General features: G+C 48.4%; 1 pseudogene; it reads right to left on the minus strand.

Annotated features, from left to right (window-relative positions):
• Positions 1-216: 216 nt before the first annotated feature.
• LOC144259690 (olfactory receptor 51G2-like) lies at positions 217-5,087 on the minus strand (annotated as a pseudogene).
• Between the last annotated feature and the right edge of the window lie 4,245 nt (positions 5,088-9,332).

The raw sequence follows: 9,332 nt of genomic DNA on the forward strand, positions 1-9,332 counted from the left end.
GCTCTTACCATGTCCTGGCTCTGGGCTGTAGCCTGGGGCTGGGGAAGAGTCTCGGGTAAAGGGGAGTAGTTGGGGTGGGACCTTGGGGGAAGAGATAGGGCAGAGAGAGGGGCCTTAGGGTAAAAGGAACCAGGATGGAACAGGTGGCCGTGGCTGTCACCTGTGTTTTTTGTCTACTGTGTGTCCAGTGCTGGAGATGGGGGATGAAATCACTCTTCACTTGACAAACGCCCTGATTATCCTCACACGAAGATGTTTGCTTTTCACGCTATACACGATTGGATTCATCAGGGGCGGGACCAGAAGGTAGACATATCCCAGGAGAATCTGAAGCAAGTGAGAAGAACCATTCCTGAATCTGTGTATCACAGCCAGGCCGATGTTTGGTGTGTAGAAGAGCAGGACGGCGCAGAGGTGGGAGACGCAGGTGTTCAGGGCCCTGAGGCAGTCCGTGTGGGATGCGATGCTCAGCACTGTTTTGAGGATCATCATGTAAGAGAGGAAGATGAGCAAAGAGTCCAATCCAAACGTGAAGAGAGTAGTAAATAAGCCATAGATGTAGTTGACTGTGATATCCGAACAAGCCAACTTCATGACATCCTGGTGCAGGCAGTAGGAATGGGAGAGGACGTTGGCTCGACAGTATCGGAACCGTTTCAGGAGAATGGGGAATGGTAATGCTACAGCCACCCCTTTGAGCAGAAACATCAACCCCATCTTGGCTATTTTTGGTGGAGTTAAGATGGAAACTTATCTCAGTGGGTTACAGATTGCGATGAAATGGTCAAAGGCCATCAGTAACAGCATGGAGGATTCAATTTTTGCAAGTGAGTGGATGAAGAAGAGCTGAGCAAAACAGGCATTGAGGCTGATGTCCCTAGTGTTAAACAAGAATATGCCCAGTATCGTCGGTATGGTGGCTATCAATAAGCCAAAATCTGTGACAGCCAACATGGAAAGGAAAATGTACATGGGCTCATGAAGGTTTGGATCTGTTTTTATAATGAACAGAATGACTGAATTTCCTATTATTGAGATAACATATATAAAGCAGAAAGGAATAGAGATCCAGAGATGGAGGTATTCCTGTCCAGCTATGCCAGTGAGAAAGAACACAACAGATTTGAATTTGGTGTCATTGACAGCTGACGTAATGTCATGGGTAGGTCCAAGGAGTTTTGAGCTTTCCTTCCTGAAAGGAAAAAGAACAGGAGACTTGATAATATTTAACAAGACTTCATTGTGCTCTCAATGTAAGTCTAGAGACTCTTAGGAGCTCAAGGAAGATCAGCAAAAACGTAGTCTTGGATTTACATCTTTGATAGGAAGACAGGCACTGCAAAACTGGATCAGACCTGAAGTCCATCTAGCTTAGGATCCAGTAGCCAGTTCCAGATGCTTCAGAGGAAGGTGGAAGAAACCTTGCAATAAGCAGCTATGATATAACCTGCTCCTTGGGAAAGTTTCCCCCTGAAACCCATTAGTTGGACATATTTTGTGGTATAAATCTGGAAAGTTTAAGACCCTTCCAAGACTCTTTTAACATTATCCTCACTACTGTATTTTGATTTTTTGGTTACCCATATAGACATCTAGTCCCTTTTTGAATCCTACTATACTCTTGGCCCCATTGATATCTTGTGGCTGGGAGTTCCACAGCCCGCTTCAGCAACGTGTGAATTTACAATGTGACTTTCCCACAGACTCCCTTTCTGGCCCTCCACTTTTGAGTGTGGCCCATGGTATCATGATATCTGTGTAAACACAAGGCAACTGCATGGTGAGAACAGTCATTGAATTTATTTATTTATTTATTTGTCCTGCACTGATGGCCTCACTATCTGTATATTTTTTTTATTTTCTCCACTGCTGAGTGTTCAAATTATGCCACTGCCTCTTTGATAATCTCCTGAGGTCTTTTCCAATCCTAATCTTCTGATTCTATGATTCTACACTTCTGAAATACTTTCTAAAGCAAAAGCCATTAAACAGTAAAATTACTACTGCTCCTTCCTGTAGAGATTCCAACAACTCTGCTGCAGGCTTTCGATATACATGCATGTCTGAAAGCTTAGTTTGTAATATTTGTATTACAATGAAAAGTTGTGGCATAACATTTAGATGTCTGTACTTTCATACACACATGTGAACCCATTCTTTCCCATCAGAGATGATTTTGCAGGTTAGAGAGGGGCTGAAAAGTAGCGTCTCTTATCTGGATTTCTTCAGAATCTGAAAAGATCTCAGATCACAGCCCTCATTCAGTCCCTTATCAGCAAACAAAAGTTTAGTAGCTCCCTGTCCCTGGGTTAATAGCTGACTGGTTCTCCTCAGGTTCTGTTCTGTCAGTCTGTGGCCTGTGTCCGGCGTGGTAACAGGCATTGGGGTCAGGATAGAGAAGATTCACTCTCTGAGCTCTCCCTCTCTAGTACACAAAAAGAAAAGGAGGACTTATGGCACCTTAGAGACAAACCAATTTATTTGAGCATAAGCTTTTGGGAGCTATGCTCAAATAAATTGGTTCGTCTCTAAGGTGCCACAAGTCCTCCTTTTCTTTTTGTGGATACAGACTAACACGGCTGCTACTCTGAAACCTCTAGTACACAGTGACCCCAGCACCTATTATTCAGGCATGATGAGGGTTTGCAGGAAGTGATTTCAAAGTCAAATGCATGGGTATTCATGGAAATGGAACTTCATTTCCCACAGGAATGTAGTCCATTGCTCTCTCTGTCTCTCAGACTGCCTATGTCCTCTATTCATAAAATATCTAGCACACTGGAACAGCATTGTGACAGGCATGGAGCTGCACTGCTATAATGAATGTGTATGTTAAACCCAGTTCTTGGGATGTTTCCTGCATAGTGACAGGGGTGAACTATTGGGATGTTCATGTTATGGCTACATTCAGTGAAACCAGTATGGCTCTTCTGAGTTTAATAGCAGGCTGCTGAAAAACAAGAAGGAAGGGAAGCAATAGTTCAAGGAAAGCCATTGCTCAGTAACCACCTCAATGAGGTTGAGAGACAGCACCAGAGGTACAAGCTAGCAGAGCCTATTTCTGGGCTCCAGCCACGTTACTGGATTCAGAAGGCTGTGAAGCTCTTCAGAGCGACAGTCATGGACACGGCTGGGGAAGCCTGCAGGCCCTCGGCCTGCGTGAGTCCCGGTCAGAGTGGGAGGACTTGGGGTCAGAAAGTGTGCTGTTGTTGAAAACCCTCTTTTTTGCTCATGTTACTCTTTATTCCTACTGGTTAGACTAAACAGTAGTTTGGTTCAAGAAGGCGGGCTGGTCACTCATGTCATCACCACTCACAGGCTTCCAAAGGGAAGAACCATTGGTGTCGAGCCCACGCAGACCTGAGGGGCAAAGCAGAGTTGGCCTGCAGTGTCCTGTAGCCCAGGGCGCAGTCTGAGGGTGGGAGGATCACAGGATTCCACCCTAGGAGAGGGCAGATTCTGAGGTCTGACATCTGGCTCTTAGAGACCAGAAAAGGGCAGAGATGCCAGTAACTTTGAGTGGTATCCAAAGGGCAGAAGTGCTGGAGACCTCGGCCAGTCAGGAAATAGAAATATGCCCTACTGGACCTGTGACCACAGAGTAACACAGCTCTGAATTCCTGCGGTTACAGTCCAGCAAGAAAATAAAACCTTTGAAAATGCATTTACTGATTAAATTTTCAGGAATAAATAAACCTGAGGCGATTTGGGAACTAGTCACTGACATTCCATGGGGTCTTGTCTCTCTCAGTGCCTGGCAGTATTGGGGCCAGAGCACACGGCACCTCTAGACATGGTAGCCCTTGAGAAATCCTGACGTGGGGCATTGGGGTTTTAACGCTCGGAGATTGCTCACATTCAATGTGAGATATTTGTGCAGCTTCAGCAGCCCCATGGAGCGTGGGCACATGCAGAGAAGGGGTTCCCAAGCGAGCTAGCATTGCCCTGCCGCCAGCCCCATCACTCAGCCACCCAGAAAAGCCCAGCAGAGAACCCTCTGCCGCTGCACAGAACATCTGCCCATGGAAACAGCTTCCAGCCTTTACACATCACTTCACATTTTAAAGACAGTGAAACCTGCCAACGTATCCAGTTCCTGCTCGGCGTGGAGCTGCTGACACCAGAGGTCTTCGCCCAAAAGGACAAGGAGTCATCTTAGAGATTGCACAGGCAGCAGGCAGTATCTGTTCAGACGGGGAGGTAGGTGTATTTATGAAGCCTGCCGGCACATTCCCCTGGGGACCACTTGGCCTCCAGGGAAGCTCAGATGCTTGGCTTTGGGTGCAACAGCTTTAACCCCAGACAGACAATGGCAAACTGCAGGAGGCCAAATCACAGAGGATGTGTGGTGATCCTACCTAACTAGACCACAGCACAAGCCCTCCTACAGCCTGTATTTCTGGAATCCGGGCTTGTCATCACTTCTTGTATGGTTCTGATTAGTCACATGGCTACCTTGGGGATGGCTGAGTCATAACGACAATGCTGTCACAGTTGTGATCTTGCTGAAAGAAAATAAAATAGACTAATAATAATTATATTATACCCCCCAGCAACCCCCTTTCCTGCAGTACAAATCCAGAGTGCAGGCCAGGGAAGGAGGATTCCACAATATTTCCTGGGATCATTATGGTGTGGGAGGGATCCCTTCCCTTCTCCATGAGGAATGAAAAAGGGGACGCAGGATCCTGGGATCCCCAAAGCTTGGCACAGAGCTCAGTGACCCACTGGTAGCTAGGCCCCCCCACCCACAATCTCTGGGACTCCACAACTGCTCTAGGACCCTCTCCAGCTCCCTGCTACCACAGGCTCATCAGAGATGTGCTCCTAGGGCCTGTCACAGTAGCCACTGCCGACAGCATCTGCTGAACAGGGTGGCGGGTGCTGCAGAGAGATGGGAGGGCTGGTTAGAGTAGCTGATGGGCACAATGTCCCAGCCACAGACTGGTCGGAAGGTTTCAACCTTTCCATACCCAGAGTGCAGCCAGAGACTCGGTCAGTGCAACCTTCATTTCCATGATGAGGGAGAGGCGATCAAAGGCCTCCAGTTTCTCTTGGGGATCCAGGCAGCTGCAGCTGGGCAGCATCCTAGCAGCTGAGCTTTCAGAGAACAATCATCCATTTTTTATGAAAACTCACCTGCAAAAATGGGGGAAAAGGCAACATTTCATCTGAGTCAAAAATTTTCATGGAGGGGGGAGGGGGACGGGACTCTCTTGTTTTCCAGCCCAACTCTCGCTCCACCCATGAGCCCAGCTCCCTCATGCTACAGGACCACACCCCTGGGTGGCAGCACTCATCCCCCATTGGCCTCCCATGCAGAGCACCCGCTTAGGGTGACCATATTTCCCAAGGACAAAACTGGAGACCTCCAGTTTCTCTCCCCATACGAGACTGTTGACCATCGCTGGAACCCTACAGGGGCCCACTGAGGTCTCAAGAGGCTGTCACTTTGGCTGGAATGCTGAACACCCTCCCCCGCTCCTCTGCCTCACCCTTTTTGGGGCTGGCGTCTCCCGTTACCTCCCCAGAACTTTCTTCCGTTCCCCACTTCCCCACTTTTCTCACAGAAGTGGGAATTAGTCCTGTTTCCTCCTCCCAACTGATAAAGTCATCAAGAGCAACCGGGACAAATGGCTCATTTGGAGTGTGTATGGGGGAAATAAAAAGATGAGGGAGGCTGAGAGAGGGCTTAAAAAAGGAATTGCCCTGGCCAAATCAGGAAGTATGGTCCCCCTAACATGGACATCTGTTCGGATGGCTACAACAGCCCTATAACAGAGGGATCCCTGTGGAAAAGGCTTCTCTGCACCAGCCCATCTATCAGAGGAACAATTTAAGAACAGAAGAATGGCCATATGGATTCAGACCAATGTCCATCTAGCCCAGTGTCCTGTCTTCTAATAGTGGCCAGTGCAGTAGGCTCAGATGGAAGGAAAAGAACAGGGCAATTATTAAGTGACCCATCCTCCCTTGTCTCCTCCTATCCTCTGGCAGTCAGAGTTTTAGAGACACCCACAGCATGGGGCTGCATCCCTGACCCTCTTGGCTAAGAGCCATTGATGGACCTATCCTCCATGAACTTATATAATTCTTTTTTGGACCCAGTTAAGAATTGTATTGAGTGGAATGTTATCTTGGATGCAACTTGAACAAGTTGCTCCTCTAAATCCTGATAAGCACTCAACAAAGATATATACTGGCCAAGAAGAATCGGGATTGTTGCTCTAAAACTGGCATATATGGTCTCTTTACCCTCTTAACCAGGTCCTTTCCTCTCTTGGGGGGAGTCTCATAATTGTCCCACTCTTCCAGCTGGAAACCACGCCTCATCTATGCGAAAAGATTATCGCCAAGCAGGTTCAATTGGACAGCACAATCCCTTCCCTTTAGGGGGCTTTGTGACCAGCACTACATAGTCCACCCCAGCCTCCTTCAAAGTAGACGGTTTATTGTCAAATAGCACAAAGCATTAGAGAAAATGGTTTTAAAATAACAGGCAGCTGTCACACATCTACACTCATCCATCTCACGTCTCACTACCAACTGAGTTAGACAGTGTTTGCTCTGTAGATAGAGGAACAGAGCTGGCCCATCTTACGTTCTTTTGGAAAGCCAAGGAGCTCTTGGGACACAGCTTAGTTACCCTGTGTCTATGAGAGCATCTTCCCATCTTTTGGCCATTTTCTTGTGGAAGCAGCCTTTGCTGAAACCTGTGTGAGCCTGGGCCCAGTCACCACAGTGCTCAGCCATGCCCAAGTTACAGAGCTGAGGTGTGAAACTGACTTTTGCCCCGAGACTGCTTTCTCTCAGCCAGACATCTAAGATGAGGCCACAGTGACCCTTGCTCCACTCTTTGGCAGTTAGACCCATTGAGCCTCAACGGGTTGCAAATACCGACCGGGTGACTGTGCTGAAACTCCTGGTATCCCTGTGACACTCCATCACTCCCCTCAGAAATCCACTACCTACCCTTCACTCTCACCCCCGAGCACCCCCAAATGTGTCGCAGACACTAAGGTGCTGGAATCATGGGGCTTCCCAGAGGCCAGCTGTCACAGGAGGCTGTTGTAAGAAGCCTTTTATCAACAAATGTCAGAGGTGATGCTCTATGGAACCCTGACACCGCCCTGATCCTAGGGTCTCAGAGTGTCTGAGCACCTGGAATGTCTCGCCACTGCTGTGAGGCAGGGCAGGGCTCTTATCCACCTGTGCAGAGGCTGAGAGGCAGCCAATGGCTTGGCCACGGTGACACATGGCAAGGGAAGCAAACCCAGCAGTCCTGAGTCACAGAGCAGTGTCTGGAGCACAGAACCAGACTTCCAGTCCCCAGAGTGGTGACAGGCCTGGCTGGATTCTCTGCTATACCAGCAGATCTCCCCTCTGCGCTGTGGAGATTGAGGATGGTAAGGAGAGGTTTGATTCACTGGCCTGTTCTCACCTTACCACAGTGGAGTTTAGGGCAGCCTGGGGCCTGGGCTGGCATGCTGTAGCAATGCGGCCTCTGACGGGACATCTCTGAAAGTATCAATTCAGGACAAATTGCTTGGAGCAGGGCAGTCACAGCCCAAGGCTGTGGGTCCTTCACAACTAAGGCACACCAAACCAGGCAAACACAGAGAACTTCGGTTTTACCCCACTCGCTAACCAGAAATCATTTAAGCAATTCCCTCAGACACTCCAGTTTCCCAGTATCACCGCTAGCACCACTGCTTATGGAAATGAATGGTTATGAAAACCAACACCCCAGTGAAAGGAAAAAGGGTCTCCTGATCCCAAAGGACCAAACCCCAGACCCAGGTCAATACACAAGTCAGATCTTACCTACAAATTATGCTGTTGCCAATCTTTTAGAATCTAAAACCTAACGGTTTATTCATAAAAGAGAGAAATATAGATGAGAGCTAAAATTGGTCAAAGTGATCAATTACATACAGCAATGGCAAAGTTCTTGGTTCAGGCTTGTAGCAGTGATGGAATAAACTGCAGGCTCAAATCAAGTCTCTGGAGTCCATCCACAGCTTGGGTGGGTCATTCAGGCCATTATTAAGAGCTTCAGTGTAGCAAAGTTCCTCCAGGGGTAAGGAGCAGGATTGAAGACAGCATGGAGAAGATGCAGCTGCCTTTTATAGTCTCTGATTCCAGAAACAAGCTTCCCAGCACAGGGCATGGTAAAACCAGTTCTGTCCATAGGCATGTCCCTGGCTGTCTCGCTGAGTCACAAGGTGTACCTGCCTTCTCTCAAAGGGTCAACTGTATAGCTGATGATTGGCCATCAAGCAGGCTAGGTACTGCTAATGCCAAATTGTCTTGGGTGTCACCCAGAAGTATAGCGCAAGTTTGGAATACAGACAGCATAGAACCAATACTTATAACTTTAAGTACAACAGCAATACATGCATACAGACAGCATGATCATCCCCAGCAAATCATAACCTTTTCATAGACACCTTATACAACAAGCTTTACAATATTTGGTGCCACTATAGGACCTTGGTTGCAACAATGATCAATACGGTCACAGTTCATGTCAATAACTTCACACATACTCCCATTGGTAACAGCTTCTTAGAGCACAGCACACTCTGGCTAAGTCGCTGAGCACAGATGCCACCTCAGGGTGCCTCCTTCAGGCCTGAGGTGGCCCTGCAGGCAAGCTGACCTTCCCTCTGAGATTCTTGCAGTGGCTTACTCTCAGCCTGGGATACTTAAAAGAGGAGCCCCCTTTGTGGGGTCACATTAATTTAGTCTTCTCCAAAACACAGGCTCTCCGATCCTCCGGCCCCATCTTCCTCCTTTACTCAGGCACATCCCCACCATCATGCGTGCTGGGGTTACATTTGTTTCAGACTTGCCACATCCCCTACTCCCTTTTTTCCCCTGGAGCCCCACCCTGTATCCCATCTCTTCCCACTAAGCCCTGCCTCCTGCTTCTCAACTTTCCCCGATGCTCCGCCTTACATGCAGGCCTGAGTCAGGCCATGGTAAGAGCTGCTCCGGGAGCACTGGCTGCTGTGAGGAACTCCAGACTGTTCACTTTCCCTGACTTGTACATCCTTGGGGGTAAAATGTGGGGAGTCTGGGGCACCTCACAGTGGCTGTGGCTGTCTGGGAAGCTCTTACCATGGCCCAGCTCTGGCTTCCAGCCAGAAGAGGGAGGAAAGTCTCAGTTAAAGGAGAATAGTAGGGATGGGGCCTTGGGGGAAGAGATGAGGCAAAGAGAGGAGCCTCAGGGAAAAAGGAACCAGGATGGAATAGGTGGCCATTGCCATCACTCATGTTTTTTTCTCTCTTCTTTCACACATGCTGGAGCTGGGTGAAGAACTGACCCT

This window comes from Eretmochelys imbricata, chromosome 1 (genome assembly GCF_965152235.1).
Source record: "Eretmochelys imbricata isolate rEreImb1 chromosome 1, rEreImb1.hap1, whole genome shotgun sequence".
In the NCBI taxonomy this organism is placed as follows: Eukaryota; Metazoa; Chordata; order Testudines; family Cheloniidae; genus Eretmochelys; species Eretmochelys imbricata.